The sequence below is a fragment of the Balearica regulorum genome, chromosome 4 (genome assembly GCF_011004875.1).
Source record: "Balearica regulorum gibbericeps isolate bBalReg1 chromosome 4, bBalReg1.pri, whole genome shotgun sequence".
NCBI lineage: Eukaryota > Metazoa > Chordata > Aves > Gruiformes > Gruidae > Balearica > Balearica regulorum.
The window spans coordinates 77,689,804-77,705,711 of record NC_046187.1 but is presented as its reverse complement, the minus strand read 5'-3'; positions in this window follow the sequence as shown (position 1 = coordinate 77,705,711).

Here is a 15,908-nt window from a genome sequence, read left to right as displayed (position 1 = left end):
GTTGGTGGAACAATGGATGCCAGTCATGCAGAATGGGAAACTGCATGCTGGAAATTTATAAGGAGATATAAGGATTTAACTGTTATAGTAGTCAAGAAAATCAAGCTTTTTGTGCAATGATGTGACTGTGATTCCTGATGTACAAAGCAGGGAGTAGTTCGTTAAAAATGGAAGTTAACAGTATGTGGCATCTGTGAGCCCAGTATTGGAATAGTGTGTATTCAGTGAGTGCTCAGTGATTTCAGTAGGATATTAAAAAGATGAAAAAAGCATAGATAGGAGACACAAATAAAGGGTTTTGAAGACTCAAGAAATGCCTTAGAGTGATAAATGTATTAAGTTCAGTCTGTTTGGTTTTTCACAAGAGGATTGAGAGGTGACTTCATTAGAGCACATAAATACTCTCACTGAAGAAAATGCCAAGTATTAAAGGACCTTTAATCTAATCAGGTATAATGGTTGGAATTTAGAAATAGATTAATGCACTTCCAAAACAAAGTACAAATCCTTAACATGGAAAATAATTGCGGCTAACTACAAAAAAGAGTGACAACTTCTCAGTCTCCCAAAATCCTCTAAATTGGGCAAGTGTATGGAATACAAAGTGATTGATGTCGGTCAAAAGATAATTGAATGTCACTAAGTTGCCTGTGGTATGTAGGAATCTGACTGGGTGATCTAACAACTTGAAACTTTTAAAGCTATGAACAGAGTTTGGGTAGGATCTTCCAGGGTACTACGAAGTAGAGGAATCAGGAAGTCTGAACGAGGAGGCATAGTGTGATGAGGAATATGGAAGATATTCAGGGTGGACCGCAGAGAAAATCAGTAGCATAACCAAAATTTGAGGCAGGCTGAAACAAGCAAGTAGATCTGTAAGAATACAAAAGCAGCTTTGAATTTAATCCCAAAGCCAAAGAGCTGCTATATGAGTATTAGAAATTGTTGCTGAATGCTCACACGCATTTTATAGTCAAGACTATTGACCCTGCCAGTTTCTTTGCTTTCTTTGTACATATCACGTCTAGCAATCTTAATTTGACTTTCTTTCAGGAGCAAAGATAAGCTCAAGAAACCAGAGTTTCCTCTGAGACTTAAATGACATTTATATAGCTTTATGGCGTGCATCTGTAATAATACCAGGGGGAGGAATACAGTTTCCATGTCCAAATAGACCAGTCTGTTAGTATATATCAGAAAAAATACTCTCTAGAAGTACTACTGTTCCATCCCTGGCAGTGTTCAAGGCCAGGTTGGATGGGGCTTTGGGCAACCTGGGCTAGTGGAGGGTGTCCCTGCCCATGGCAGGGGCAGGTTGGATGAGACGATCTTTGAGGTCCCTTCCAACCCAAACCATACTGTGATGCTATGATTCTATACTAAGTTCAAAAGAAAATAAATGAAAAATATTTTGAATATTAAGCATTAAAATGATATCAAACAGGGCATGGCAAAAATACTAGGAAACTAAAATCTAAAACTCTCATGGGATAGCTTGTTTATTGTGTTTCCGACGCAGTTTATGGATCAGATAGTTATGGATATGTTCAGCTAGGCTCAAATGCTTTTGCATGCTTACATTAGTAAACCTTCAAACCTTCTCAGATCATCATTAATCATAGTTTGAGATAGACAAACATAAAAAGCTACAGCCCACTCATTCTGACTGTATTCAGATATGCATTAAGATTAAATTTTGGTTAATTAATTCTTATTTCTATAGCTTATGAGTACTTATTTATGAATTGTAAAAGACAGCACAGTGAGGAGATGTTAATGCAGTTTTCCAAAGCAAAGACACCACTTAGGCAAATATTTGGCAAGAGCTACGTAATATTTTATGCTTGCAATTAGCTTTTGGGGTCATTTTCCATATCAGTGGGAGTCTTGTTTGACAAATCATCCACTATCGTTAAGCCTTTTCCTTATATTTATAGACTCTAAAGCCGGAATGCTCTGCTCATTTTATCCAGTGATGCCTATATTAATTCCCTGAAATCTTCTGCTTAACCTAACCGATATCACTTAAAAACACTTCTAATCTTGATTTGGAGACTTTAGCTGATGGAACTGATCATGTTCTTAGATAAACTGTTGAAATGGTTAATTAACCTTCTTCTTAAAACGTGCAACTCATTTCTTATATAAATTGGTCTATCTTTGGGCCCCAGAGATAACATTTTGTTTGTTCAGTGGTTTCTATTGTCAATGTAGACATTTCCTCTTCATCCATATGGTGCATATCCATAAGACGTGATCAGACTGAGATCACTCAGTGCTTCCCTGTAAGACATTTATTTGTCAGTGATAATCCTGCATGACAGGGGAATTGTGGACTTGGCTCTTGTCGTTAGAGCAACTTCTTTTTTTTTTTTTTTTTTGCATAGTGGTTTCTGCAGTAATAGTAGCTGAGGTAATGATGATTTCTGATGATGAAAGTTTTGCTTAAAAATCCCTTGCTTCATAAGCTTTACTGTGCAGTTGATGGCATTTCTTACCAACCATCAAGAGAAAGGCTTTAGCCATTCCTTTCCCTTGTCACTCCATTTGAGAGTAAAGTTGTCTGAAGTTTTGTGTTAAGTATGCTATTGTATTCCAATGCCCCTTTACTTTTCTAATTAACCCAGGCTATATTCTTCTTTTTTGGGGGTTTTCTTTTTTCACATTCATCCCATGGTAGCACCAGAGAGCTCAAAATCTGTTAGAGTCATACCTCTAGTGAATAAACCACACCAATGTATGGAGTAGGATTTGGGTACTAGAAGCTGATGTCTTGCTTTCTTAATGTTCTTAATAATTTTTGGCAAACATTCTTAATTGTTAAGTAAAATGTTCAAAGTTAGTCAAAGTACTCTAAGACATCCGTGTTTCAATGAGACATGTTTAGACAGTGAACTTAGACATTCTTGTTTCAATGAGGTATGTTTTGATTGAGCACAAGTGTGATGGGAAGAGGGCATTTCTTCCTGTCCTTCCTGAAGGTAAAGTGGTAGTCTTGACTTTTGCATTTACACCGACGTGGGTACAGGCACTTGAATAAATATACTTTTGAACTTGTTAATGTTACACACACGTGTTTATATGACTAAAGACAAGTAGGCCTGCAGTATGCAATGTGAAATAGTAAGAATTTTTGCTTAAGATTCCACTACATTATTTTAATTATTAAATTAATTAAACAAACAAATGAACAAAAACCTCAAAGAAACAAAGAGTTCAGGTCAGAAGAAAACATTATGATTAAGTTCGTGGATGCCACAAATTAAAGCATGTCCAAGTCAGCACAGTCCACGTCTGTAGCCTTTAAATTGGTTTTAGATTATCTAAAATATTAATTGTCTCTAAATAAAAACATTTCAAATGATAAATTCTACAAAATCTAAGACTAATTTCAATTTAGTCAAGGTGGTGTGGTTTAATCTGACAGGCAGCTAAAACAACCACACAGCTGTTTGCTCACTCCCTACCCCCCAGAGGGATGGGGGAGAGAATCAAAAAGAAAAAGTAAAACTCATGGGTTGAGGTAAAAACAGTTTAATAGGACAGAAAAAGAAGATGATGATAATAATAATAACAACAACAAAAACAACAATAGTAATAATAATAATAATAATATACAAAACAAGTGATGCACAGCACAATTTTTCACCATCCAGAACTAATGCCCAGCTAGTTCCTGAGCCATGCTGCCTCCCAGTCAACTCCCCCAGTAATATACCGAGCATGACGTCATATAGTATGGAATATCCCTTTGGCCAGTTTGGGCCCGGCCGTGTCCCCTCCTAGCTTCTCGGGCACCCCCTGCCTTCTCGTTGGCAGGGCAGTATGAGAAGCTGAAAAGTCCTTGTCTGCTTGGCAACAACTAAAATATCAGTGCGTTATCAACATTATTCTCCTCCTAAATCCAAAGCACAGCACTATAACAGCTGCTAGGAAGAAAATTAACTCTATCCCTGCTGAAACCAGGACACAAGGTAAACCCAAAACAATTCATTACGTACATTTTTTAAAAGATTCCTTGTTTCCATACTGAACTAACCTAACACTGTCTGTACAGTGGACTAGATTTTTTTATTATTTTCCTTCAGAAATATTACTAAGGAGACATATTTTGTTCAGTTTCTTATTCTTCTTTATTTTCCCATAATCTTAAAATGTACCCCTTTACTCCCAACTGCTCCTCTTATTGGGCATATCTACACTGGAGACCGAGAAGGGTTTCTTAGCTCCTGGGTGCCTGGCCAGCTCGTATGTCCCTCGTATGTCCTAAGTACATCCCAGAATGGCATGCAAGGATGCACTGTTATCATTCCTGTCCTCCCAATGGCTAACAGGCAGAAAGCAGCCTATGATAAAGTCTGCAAACTATTGTCTACAAAAAACACTTAATGGCCAGGAAGAAATCAAAAAGTGAGTAAGTTAAATGGGGAAACCTTGACTTTGTTTTATCTGGGATGATGGAAATTATACTTTTTTCTAGATGTCTTTTTTCTTCTAGCTGCAACAAAACACTCCACCTGAAGAATGAAGACCAATTATCTCAAACCACTTCATGGTGATGGAAGTTACATAAGGATATTTCTGCTGCATAGACCTTTTAGTGTTAATTTATTGCTTTTGATTATTTGGATTCATAAAGTAGTTAATAATTTATACAGTACCTATTTGCACAGAGAAATGTACTTCTTGCCATTCCAAACTGCAAGATATATTTAATTCTTGGATTAAAAATCATGTTGGTGAATGATTTTATGTAAATGTAGAATTAATTTGCATTTTTAAATTGATTCCTTTCCTACCAAAACAGAAGGAAGGAGTAAAACAGAACAAATAAAAATGAACAATAGCTTATAATTCCAATAATGGATATTTACAAACTACACAGTTATGCCATTTCTCACTGAAAGATTATTGTTCTTTTTATAATTCAAATAAAAATGAAGAAGCCATTTGCTTTAAGCTTTATAAAATAAGTATCCTACTAATGTCTCAGCCATTAATTTTGGTTCTGATCCTTTGCTGCACAATTTATTATGTATGTTTATTGTATCTTTATGGAATAACTTTTCTTTCATGTCGCAAAGACTTTGTTAGCTATCTGGACTTTGTTATTTATCTGCTTGTAATAATTAGAAAATATCTAAGGAATCATTTTTGTTTTCTGAGGGAAGAGATGGGGAAAATTTAAAGAAAAAAATATATCGGTTTATACTGCATGTGAGTTCATCTGCTCCCAGGGTCAGAAGGGTAAAAAGCAGAAATTTGTGGACAGAAGGAATAGGATAACATCTACTATATAGGTTGAATACCAGTATCAGTCAGGGTCAGTGTTCTAGAAAAAAACAGTAGCAAATATATTGTTGGAGACAATCTAGTTGCCTGGAGGTAGGGGCAAAAATTTAGCTTCATCTGTGTTTCTTCAGCTTCTGTATTTTATGCTTTTGGCAACAGAATAATCGATTGCACAACGCTGTGGTCCAGGAAGTCCAAGAAAAGTATTTCTTTAGGTCTCGTAAGAAATTGCCCTATCTATTGCTGATTGAAATGTTTCTGATACACATACCCAGATTGTCAATATTAAGATGGTTTAAATTACACTGAAAAAGATCAGTGTACCATAGAGACAAAAGGACCATCCCCAGTGTACCATCCCTGAGAGCATCTTTGTCGGGCACCAAAAATCACTGTCACTCCCAAGATACTTGTGAAAATCTGATTATTTTTACTACTATCTCATGAAATTCAAAACTTATCTATTTATCGGGGGATGAACTCATTGACAATTTCTGTTTGCAATCTTTAAACATGCACAAAATTTCTCTTAATTCCACTCTTTAAAACCTGCTTTGTTCAATATCTTCCTGCAAATTCTAGGCTTATTTCCATCAACCTTTTAATAACTCCTTTTCCCTTTTCCTTGGAAATAAAATGAATGAATAATACTATTCCCAAAATAATATTTCTATCAACTTCAATTCTGATGGGTCATTTTGAAAATACAAACAAATTCCAACAAGACTGAAAGTTATTTTCCAGGAAGTTTTGTTAAATATATTTGTAGTTTTTGCATGCAGTTTTCCCTGTAGCAAATTTTGCCTTGTTAAATAACAACACTCACAGTTTTGTAAATTTAGCGAAATAATTACTCACAGTTTCAAGCTGTAAAAGGTACCATCATGTGATTATTTACATTTTTGCTTTTTATGGTGAAATGTTAAAATTTGAGGTGTTACCATCAATAGAATCCATTGAAATGTCTTACACAAGACTGGCAAATAAAATTAATAGGTAAAGTTAAACCTGTGTTTTTTTAACATAATCCCCATACATCTTTATCACACTGAGAAGCTGTTCCCCAAAGCTCCTCCTAGATAAAGTCATATATTAATTATTATCATTAGTGTTGTTGTGATTCACTTTGTTCCTATTTCTGTGTACCTGGACAAAGGTTTAGCAATCCCTAAGCGACGTGAATCTGTGCAGTAGGATGCAAATAACCACCACCCATTACAACTTGAAGGAGACTTTATATGACATTAATTGGTCATTCCTAATCAATGTCTGATAGATCCAAATCGCCAAGAGAAAGACTGAATGTACCCAGAAAACTAGCTACATACTTTGCCCTTCCTAAGGCCTCCCTAGACCAGCTCTAATGCTCAGTGATGGAGAAAAACTCTCGCACTTTTCTAGTCTTAACGTCCTTTTCACAGACTTCTGCAGAACTGTCAGTCTGGTACCTCGAAACAGAATTTAGCTCACTTAGAAGAAATACATATTGCTCATTTTTAATTCATTATCCTACATTTCAGCTACGAGCTTTTAGACCGCTTCACTGTAGTTAGAGTACTTCTTTTTCTTTCTAATATCTCGCTTCCCCAGCTATTCACCCACTGCCAGTTTCATTTCTTTATAATGCCATAGGTGAGCTGTTTTCATCTACCGTGTTCTTAAGAACATTAGTTTGCAAAAGGCTCCTTGCAAGACAGAATTATACAGACAAAAAAGAAGTCAGAAGCACTTACAGGAAGAAGAGATTACACTAGATGTCTTCATCTTGACACTCAAATGGAGTGTGACATTCTTAAAATATTAGTAGAACATGGGACGTCAAGAAAATAGTAAAATATTTGTGTTCTATTAACACAAAAAGATGTGTAGATGCATAAAGGAAGATTCAAAACCAGAAATGACAGGGTGGGTTAGGAAAAAAATCTAGTAAGGCAGTAATACTATCATGTGGAGAAAACAGTATTGTACTTTATAACAGATGAAAGCTTCTGTCTGTTGTATGAAAGAGATAAAATAGAAAAGCAATAAATACTGCATAATCCAAACTCATTGTTCAAGTCATACACTGCTCATTCTCTGGCAGCAGCCCAAGGATAAACATCAGTGGAATGTATGTAAAGGCTTCTTTCATAAATATTTAAAAAATATTATACTGAGTCAGAGCAGTAAATAATACAATTTATTAAAATAAATAGAACATGTGAATTAAGGTCACTCACTAGCGCAAAGAACAGAGGCATCAACCTAATCCTGCTCAACCCTGGGATCGGCAGACTCAGTTTTTTCTCACTCAAAGAAACATTATCTGAAATATGTAAAGAGAAAACATTTCAAGCTTGTGACCCTCTCACGAGCTTCTAGTTCAATAATAGTTTAGAGGGGCAACTAAGAAACAAAGCAAAACAAAAAATCCTTCCCGAAATAAGCAGTTCCACATTTGGTCCTAATCTGTTTCTTGTCTTGTCATCTTTAGGGAATACTGAAAATTTCTATTTCCCTGTGACACATGAAACTCTTATCAGATATGTTACTAAATAAAGCGTAATGTCTCGTCTTTTGTGATACTCAAGCTGAATTTAGCGATTTTTAGTGTTTCTTTATCCTGATGAAAATGCATAGGGCCTTGTACATGGGGAAATCTACTACAGGCAGCTTTAAGGTCCTTTTTTTGATGAAAACAGTGGGATTTCTTTAGCATTGGCCAGTATCTCAGTGCAAAAGTAGAGAGAAAGCAAGAAAGAATAAACATCAAAATAAATATTTTATTTGTTTCACATGAATTTTCTTCTGTGAATAACTTCACAGGCTGCAAATGAAAAGGTTTCATGCTGAGATTATTCAAATGTTCCACAGCGAGATGAGCAGAGGGTCTTCAGAGGCAAAGAATTTCACCAGTTAGCCATTCTTTGAGAAAAAACCCCAATTTTTCAAAGCGATTCTGCTGGAACGGTATCCACACTCCTTAATTTTAATTACTGCAGGTGACGTTTACCATATTTACTAATGTCCCTATCTCCCAAACCTATACTACAGGCTAATTACTCTCTCCTCGAGACAAAAAATGCATCCTTTAAGGTTTGTGTATTGTCACCACCAGTCCTAAATGTCAGTTGCTATTTTTGGTGTCACGGATCTGCTCCTACGGATAGCTGTATCCCTTACCACAGCTCTTTACCTACTGATGATAGAATATCTTCAAAAGAATTAACCCTTCTTCTGTTGCTGTGTTAATTATAGGGAGTAAGGAAAAAAAAAAAAAAAAAAAAAGGCGGTTGTTCTCATCACTATAATAAGGAGAGTATACAAGGAAAAAAAATGCATTTGATTAGTAACAGGATACTCTATCTCTGAACAGACCTCTAACAGATACTCTGCATCTGCCTTTTTTTTTTTTTTTCCTCCCCACCAGGATGATTCCTGTATTGAGCTCATAAAAACTTGCAAGTGTACTAATGTGTTTCTTTTAGAAAATGACTGATTCCAAAATGTCAAGTGATGAAAAATCCACTATGCTCCTAAGTATAATGTTCCAACGGTTAATTACATTTGTCGTTAAAAATGTTTCCCTTATTTCTGTTCTGAATATGTCTACCTTCAGCTTCCAGTCAGAGCATCTCATTATACTTTTGTCTGCTAGATCAAAGAGGTCTCTTCCCTCAGAAATCTTTTTGTCTTAATACTGATCATCCAAAGTTCTATAAGTTGAATTTTGATGTTATTGAAGTTGATTTGATTTTTCCTCACCTTTTTGACTCTTACACTAAATGAATACAGGAATGTAAAGTTGAAATGCCTGACATATTTCATATTGCTTTATTTTAGTCTTTGCATCTGTTTGACAATCTGAATGACTGTTGAAAGTTTGGGGGATTTGTAAGTGTCCTTGACAGAATAGTTGTTTTTCTAAAATGTTTTCCAGAACCTGCAAGACCCTGGAGACTTTTTTTTTTTTTTTTTTAATTGCCATAGCCAATGATCTTGTCATGGGATAATGTTTAAAATCATCCTTTTTCTGCCTGAAGTGATATTACACTCTGAGAAAGGGATGCACTTTGGGGGGGGGGGGGGGAATCAATCCTTGGGACTTGGTATGTAACAGGATATGGAAAATATCTTGAAGTAAAATCATATTATAAAATTTAGCTAGTCAGTATAATTTTAATTTTAAGAAACTGCTTTAAAGCAACCTCACACTGACCCAATTTTTGTTGTCATTTCTTCAATAAAAATTGATAACACATTCTTGTCCTTGCAGAATTACTGTATCGACAGAGGAAATTTAACTCCATGCATGATTAATGACCAAGGTAGCGCTCTATCAAACATGCAACATGCACTGGGATATCCGACGCATCTGACAGTCCAAGAATGATTATTCTTTGGAGGAACGGAAAGCAGACCGTGACAAAATTACAGTTGCCAATGCATCCTGCCGCATCAATAAAATGGTACACCACAACAAATGGGACTCTTGACCTCATCACTTGCAGTGGAGCAGATCATTTGTATAAACAAGTTATTTACGTGCTTAGACGGTTTTCTTTAATGTACTTTGTGGTTGATTAACAAGGCTTCCCTCCGCCTCTTGCACAACAGATGCTAAAGAGTGTTTGAGACGGAAGAGAAACAAAGCATAGTCTTGGAGACGAAGCAATAGACTGGAAATTTCGATTCCGCGCAGAGCTTTTTTATAGATCTTTAATTCTAAATTGGGCAAATGACATATTTGCTAAGGCTTTACCTCAAGAAAGTGTCATGCATGAGCACGCCTGTAGATACTGTGTATGAACATAGAAATAGCCCAGAAATGCCAACTTCATTTTCATGGCAGACCTTTTGTATGTGTTATCATGAGAGTTGTGCCAAGCAGCACATCATCCTAATTTTTAAACCAACACAGCTGGTACTTTCTCTCCTAGTACAGATTTCTGTTCTCCTAGCAGACTATTAATTAGTTTTCATCATACTTTAGGTATTTTTTCTCTTTTCTGCATTTTATTTTGGAATTTGAAACATGGGAGAAAACAGAGCAGTTTCTGTTACAGACAGAGAGCTTATCTGGAACGTTGTGCTGTGTATATTCATCGGGAAATGAGGATTCGCTATAAAGGCAATATTTTATTGAAGCATCGATTTAAACTAATGTTTTCAAAAATAGCAAGTTTTCTACACCCATCTGTTTAACTTGTAAGGAATGAATTATCAAAGGTCATTCCAGGTATCCTAGTATTTCAGGTTGTGATTGGTATCTGAACTATAATGCAGGGAAATGAATCAAATGCAGAACTGTCTGATTTCTAGGGTTTTTTTCCCTTTTGCAGGGAGAGTCTCTAACTCCAGAAGACTCTATATAAGCTAGCTATAGAGTCTCCATGCATCAGGCAGCCTGTGGCTGTTTCTTTTTTCTTGAAAATAACAAAACTCTGAATTTATTTTACTTTTCTAAAGCAATTTTTAGTTTTTATTTGTTTGGGGTTTTAGAAATGTTGAGTTTATGCTTCAATTTAGAACAAACCTATTTACATAATTTCCAATTTTATCTACAGAAAGAAATACAGAATTAATGAGTTAAATAAGACTCTTTATTCACTTTGCAGACTTTATTTCTGTTCTTCTCCATAGTCTCAGATTTCAGAAAGTCTGGTTAATACTCTTGCTTTTGTCTGTCTTGTTATTTCTTGGCACCACTAATAATCAAAAGAGGACATTACTGAACAAAACAGTAGAATCTGTGTTTAAAATTCAGTTCCAGCTAGAGAGAGTCAGATCTTAGAAATCTGTCATTAATATCTGTTCTTGTCCATTAAAAAAAAAGAAAAGAAAAGAAAAGAAAAGATATTAAAAAATCAGATCTTTACCTAGACAATCCAAGGCATGTTGGAAGGCTCTTTATATCCACATCTCTTAAAAGAGCCATAAGAACAATTAGAAGTATTCTGCAGTTATATATTAAGTATTGTTTTACATATTTTATTTGTTTTTACTTATTTTCATATTTTGCTTATTTTTTGGTGCATTAGCCATTCTATTATAGCAAGAGTGAAACTCGCCTTCTTCACAATTGTTGGCTCATATGTGAAGAAATACTGATCTGCAATTTAACGTACTCCAACTCATCCAGACTTTCATATTCTCCTCCAGTAGTTTACCTTTCCTTCCACAAACCATACAATCTGTTATGTATCCCCCAGCAAAAATTCTCACTCCACTCCCCCCACACATAATTTTCAAGGAAACATCTCCTCACCCAATAGAAGCCTTACGATTAAATAACGAACCAAACTAACCAGAATATGTTCAGTGCTTCACAGCAATGCAGGAGGAGAAAAAAAAAAATACACGCTGCTTGGTTGAGGGAAGGAAAACCACTTCTGGGAAAGGCTGTACATTTAGTGGTCCACTTCTCTCCATTAAAGTCTGTCCTTATTTCCCCACTGGGACAAAGTAAAGCTCTCTCTCCTGCTGAGAGCGTAAGATATCTTGCATCTACAGCTCACAAGGAACTTACTAATTACGTTGGTTGGCAGAGCTGTGGAATTCAAATGTATCAACTTTTGCAAGCCCTTTGCTCCATCTCTAGACGCCAACGAACCGGGACGAAGAACTGAGCGGTGCTCAGTGTTGCACTGAATCGTTGCTGGTTTTGCTGCAATCCATCCACCTGCCCTAGGAGAAGGCAGATGAGTGACTGATGTACGGCTAGCATTGGACAGGACTGACTGCTAGTTACTGTTTTGCTGCTCCTAGCCTTTTCCTTCAGAGCTGTTTACACAACCTGTGCCTGACACTGGACTAAGCAATGCTGACCCTTAGTGTTCTGCATAACTATACAGCTCCGTATTAAGCTCTTGGAGACTTAGGTATTGATCTTCGCATCATCGCAAATGTCTATGCTTTATCAAATGGTAACATCATCTGTTTAGTATAGCTCTCTGTCTTTTCTAATAGTCATGTTTCCTCACTCTGTTGCAGCTAAATCACGACAGAAACAGAATATTATGATTACTAATTGTATGATCGATATTAATTTGCAGAGTCAATGTTCATTGTACTACTGGAGTCACGGGTCAGTACCGTGATCCTTGCCTTATGCAGCTTTCAGCACAGGAGGGGTGTTGCTTTCCTGGAATTGTCCTTATTCTTCTCTGTAATCTTCTTCTCAAGAAACTGCTATGTTTCATATGTTCCTGGTGATGTCAGCGGAGAGGAGCTCAGACCAGTACCTTGATGAAAACACAGCTTGACTTTGCAGTAAATAATATGACTGGGACTGAAACCAGAAGCTTGTACTCTCTTTAAACCCTAATCCTAGCTCCGTCTTTAGGTGGATCTTCCTATTATAGTATGAGTGAATCTGTTAATTCAGTTGCTACAGAGAGCGGGAGATGTCTGTCAGCACAGATGAGTTACTGCAGTACCCAACCATTTTAACTAAGTACTAAGTATAAATTAATATTTCTGACTCAGTTATGTAATCTTTGTTGACAGGTGTTGTCTCCTTTGGGATGACACCTGCTTTGAAAAAGGAGTACCTCTCTACGCAGGGATGTAGTAAACATGATCTTGCTATCTGGGTGTAGTTTAACAAGATATGACTGATTCTCTGTGACTACAGGTTGATGAGAAAGAGCTATCAAGACTACACTAAAAGTATTTGCATCTAAAGTATAATCCATCTCACAGCCACAGGCAACTATCAGTTTATAATACAGTCATAAAGATTTGTTGGAAGTATCACGTGCTTTGGTACAGGAAAAGTTTCGGCTGCACTGGAACTACTTGCACAGTCAAAAATGTACAGTGTTTCCTGGTGGAAAAGGAAGGGGAAATACATCCAGCAGTCTTTCAAAATCTGGCAGGGGAATTTCAGTATGTATTGTGCTGCCAAGCATCTTACTGGTTTGCAGCTGAAGTGGTATTGTGTTGTTTAGAGAAGCTTCTTGGTGAAATCATTCCTAAAGATGGGGTGAAATGTCATTTCTATCCTTTGATACATGGCTGTACGTCTCTTGCCCTGGGGAACCTGCAGTTCTTTCTGTGCTGTGAAGGAACGATTGATACGTGTACCAGTGTGAGATGTCATGACCGTGTCATCCTAAACCCAGAAAGTCGAGTGATAAAACTTGTTTCTCCACCATGACCCTGCATTTGTGACAATTTCCTCTTGATGAACCTCCATTTTTCCCAGAGATGAGGACACACAGTGGTTTTGCAAGGTCATGACCACCAGGATCAATAATTGTTTTTTCTCTCTGGCCTATTTCCACAGTTTTCTTGTTCAATTTCATTAACCTGGTAATGAGTGGAAGAAGTAAGACAGGTTTCAGCGTATACCAGCGAGTTTCAGGCAGACACTTCTATTTCTAACTCTACCTCACCTGTAACATCTTGCATTGCAGAGCTCATGTGACTTGAGTTACGTGGAGGAATTTATTGTGCCACAAATTCTGTGCAGCACTGTAGATGAGGAGCTAGAAAGGTCAATAAAGCTAACCCGCCCTTTCCTCCCAAAAAAACCCCACAAAACCAAACCCCAAAAAAACCCAAAACGAACAGAAGAATTGGAACAAAACTGGAAAATTAATTCTGTGAACATTTTCAACTCTGCTTGTTTTTACAGGGAGTGTGAGCAAACAAACTTTTATTTGAAAAAAAAATAATTGGAAAAGCTAAGCATTAGGATTGTATGCACAAATTGCCATTTTATTCTGTATTCCCACAGAAAGTGTTGCAGACACTCTGAGATCTCACAGCAAGCACTTTGGGAACTACCAGCCGCAGGGAAGAAGAGATTTTACGTATGAAGAGGGGGGACAAACTTAAACTCAGATGGAGGAATAAATTGATGATTGCAATAATGTCAAAAAAACCCCAAGAGAGCAGAGGAATGAGAATTACACACAATGTTTTTTCATGTTGACTAAGAGGCACATCTTATGGTGGCATTTTGACATCTATATGCCAAAGATGTCAATAAGAGAATTCCTCAAAGATATAGAAAAAGAAGAGAGAATTGCCCTGGGCTATGGTCTGTCTGAAGCTACATTTTAGATATTTACAGTATTTATTCATAGTCCAGTGTTGCTTATATACAACAGCCATCATAGAATCGCCCCCGGGGGGGTGGGGGGCTAATTCAGGAAAGAGAAAAGAAATTCTCTCTACTCTGTCTCTTTGAAAGGCAGGACAAGCGTGTGTCTGATTTATAGCAAGGAAAAATTCAGGTTAAATATTAGGAGCAAAAAGACTGTCAGGGCTGTGATACACATGGATATATTGACTAGGTAAGCCATAGAGTTGCCAACATGAGAGATCATTATGAACAGGTTATATAAACATCTCTTAGAAATGACAAGAACAACTGAACCTACTTTAAAGGAGGCAGAAAAACTGTGATTTTTGGCCCTTCCAGACATATAGTTCTATATTTCTGGGTGATCTGGAATAAAATAGGAAACCATCTGAGAATTTTATTTCTTTTTTTTTTTTTTTAAAAAGGCCAACAAAAGCAATATAATTTATTCTCAAGTACTTTCCCTCCCTGTGTCTTGTATTTATCTTCTGCTGCCAGCCAAACTCCTTCACAGCCCGGGACCATCTCCTTTAGCAGTCCATCTCCATGAAGAGCCTCTCTGCCTCATTTCCTGCTGAGGAGTAAAACATTAAAAGAGAAGATCTGTTCTCAAGTGTTCCTACAAAAGGAACACACAATCCATACAACTGAGGCTTCTGGCATCTTCCTACTGTGTTGGCTTTTTACCAATTCTATTTTACTTAGTGTAGAGGTATGCCATTTTTTTTTTTTTTTTGGTTCCTGCTCAAAGTTTGAAAGATATACCCCCCCCCCGCCCTCCCCCGTATCATGAGTCCATTTACTAACCATTTCTCTTTAATGTTCTATCTTCATTTTCTGTGTGTATGAGAGCAGATTCCTCTTTGCAAGGTAGTTGTTGGGTCTTGGTCACTCTACTCATACACATTAGCAAATATTAGGTGCTCTGCATTGCAGTATTCCCCTCATAGCCTCTCTCTTTTGATTAACTGCATACAGAACTTTCGCACTTTGCAATATATTTAAATTAGTGATCTATGGTATTTAGTGTGATCACTTATCTGGGTATGTTTATATTAGAGACTTAGCACATGACATAGTTTTGGGTTGTTTTTTTTAAGAGTTCTAGCTGTTGATTTAAGCCAGCACTGTGAAAGCAAGTACTTTTCAGCCTAGAGAAGAGGAGCCTGAGGGGAGACCTCATCACGGCCTACAACTTCCTCACGAGGGGGAGCGAAGGGGCAGGCGCTGATCTCCTCCCTCTGGTGACCAGTGATAGAACCCGAGGGAACGGAATGAAGCTGTGACAGCGGAGGTTTAGGTTGGATATCAGGAAAAGGTTCTTCACTGAGAGGGTGGTTGGGCACTGGAACAGGCTCCCCAGGGAAGTAGTCACAGCACCGAGCTTGACTGAGTTCAAGAAGCGTCTGGATAACGCTCTGTCATATGCTCCAATTCGGCTGGTCCTGTGTGGAGCCAGGAGTTGGACTCGATGATCCTTATGGGTCCCTTCCAACTCAGGATATTCTATGGTCCTATGACTTTCAAAAATAGCTATTGGACA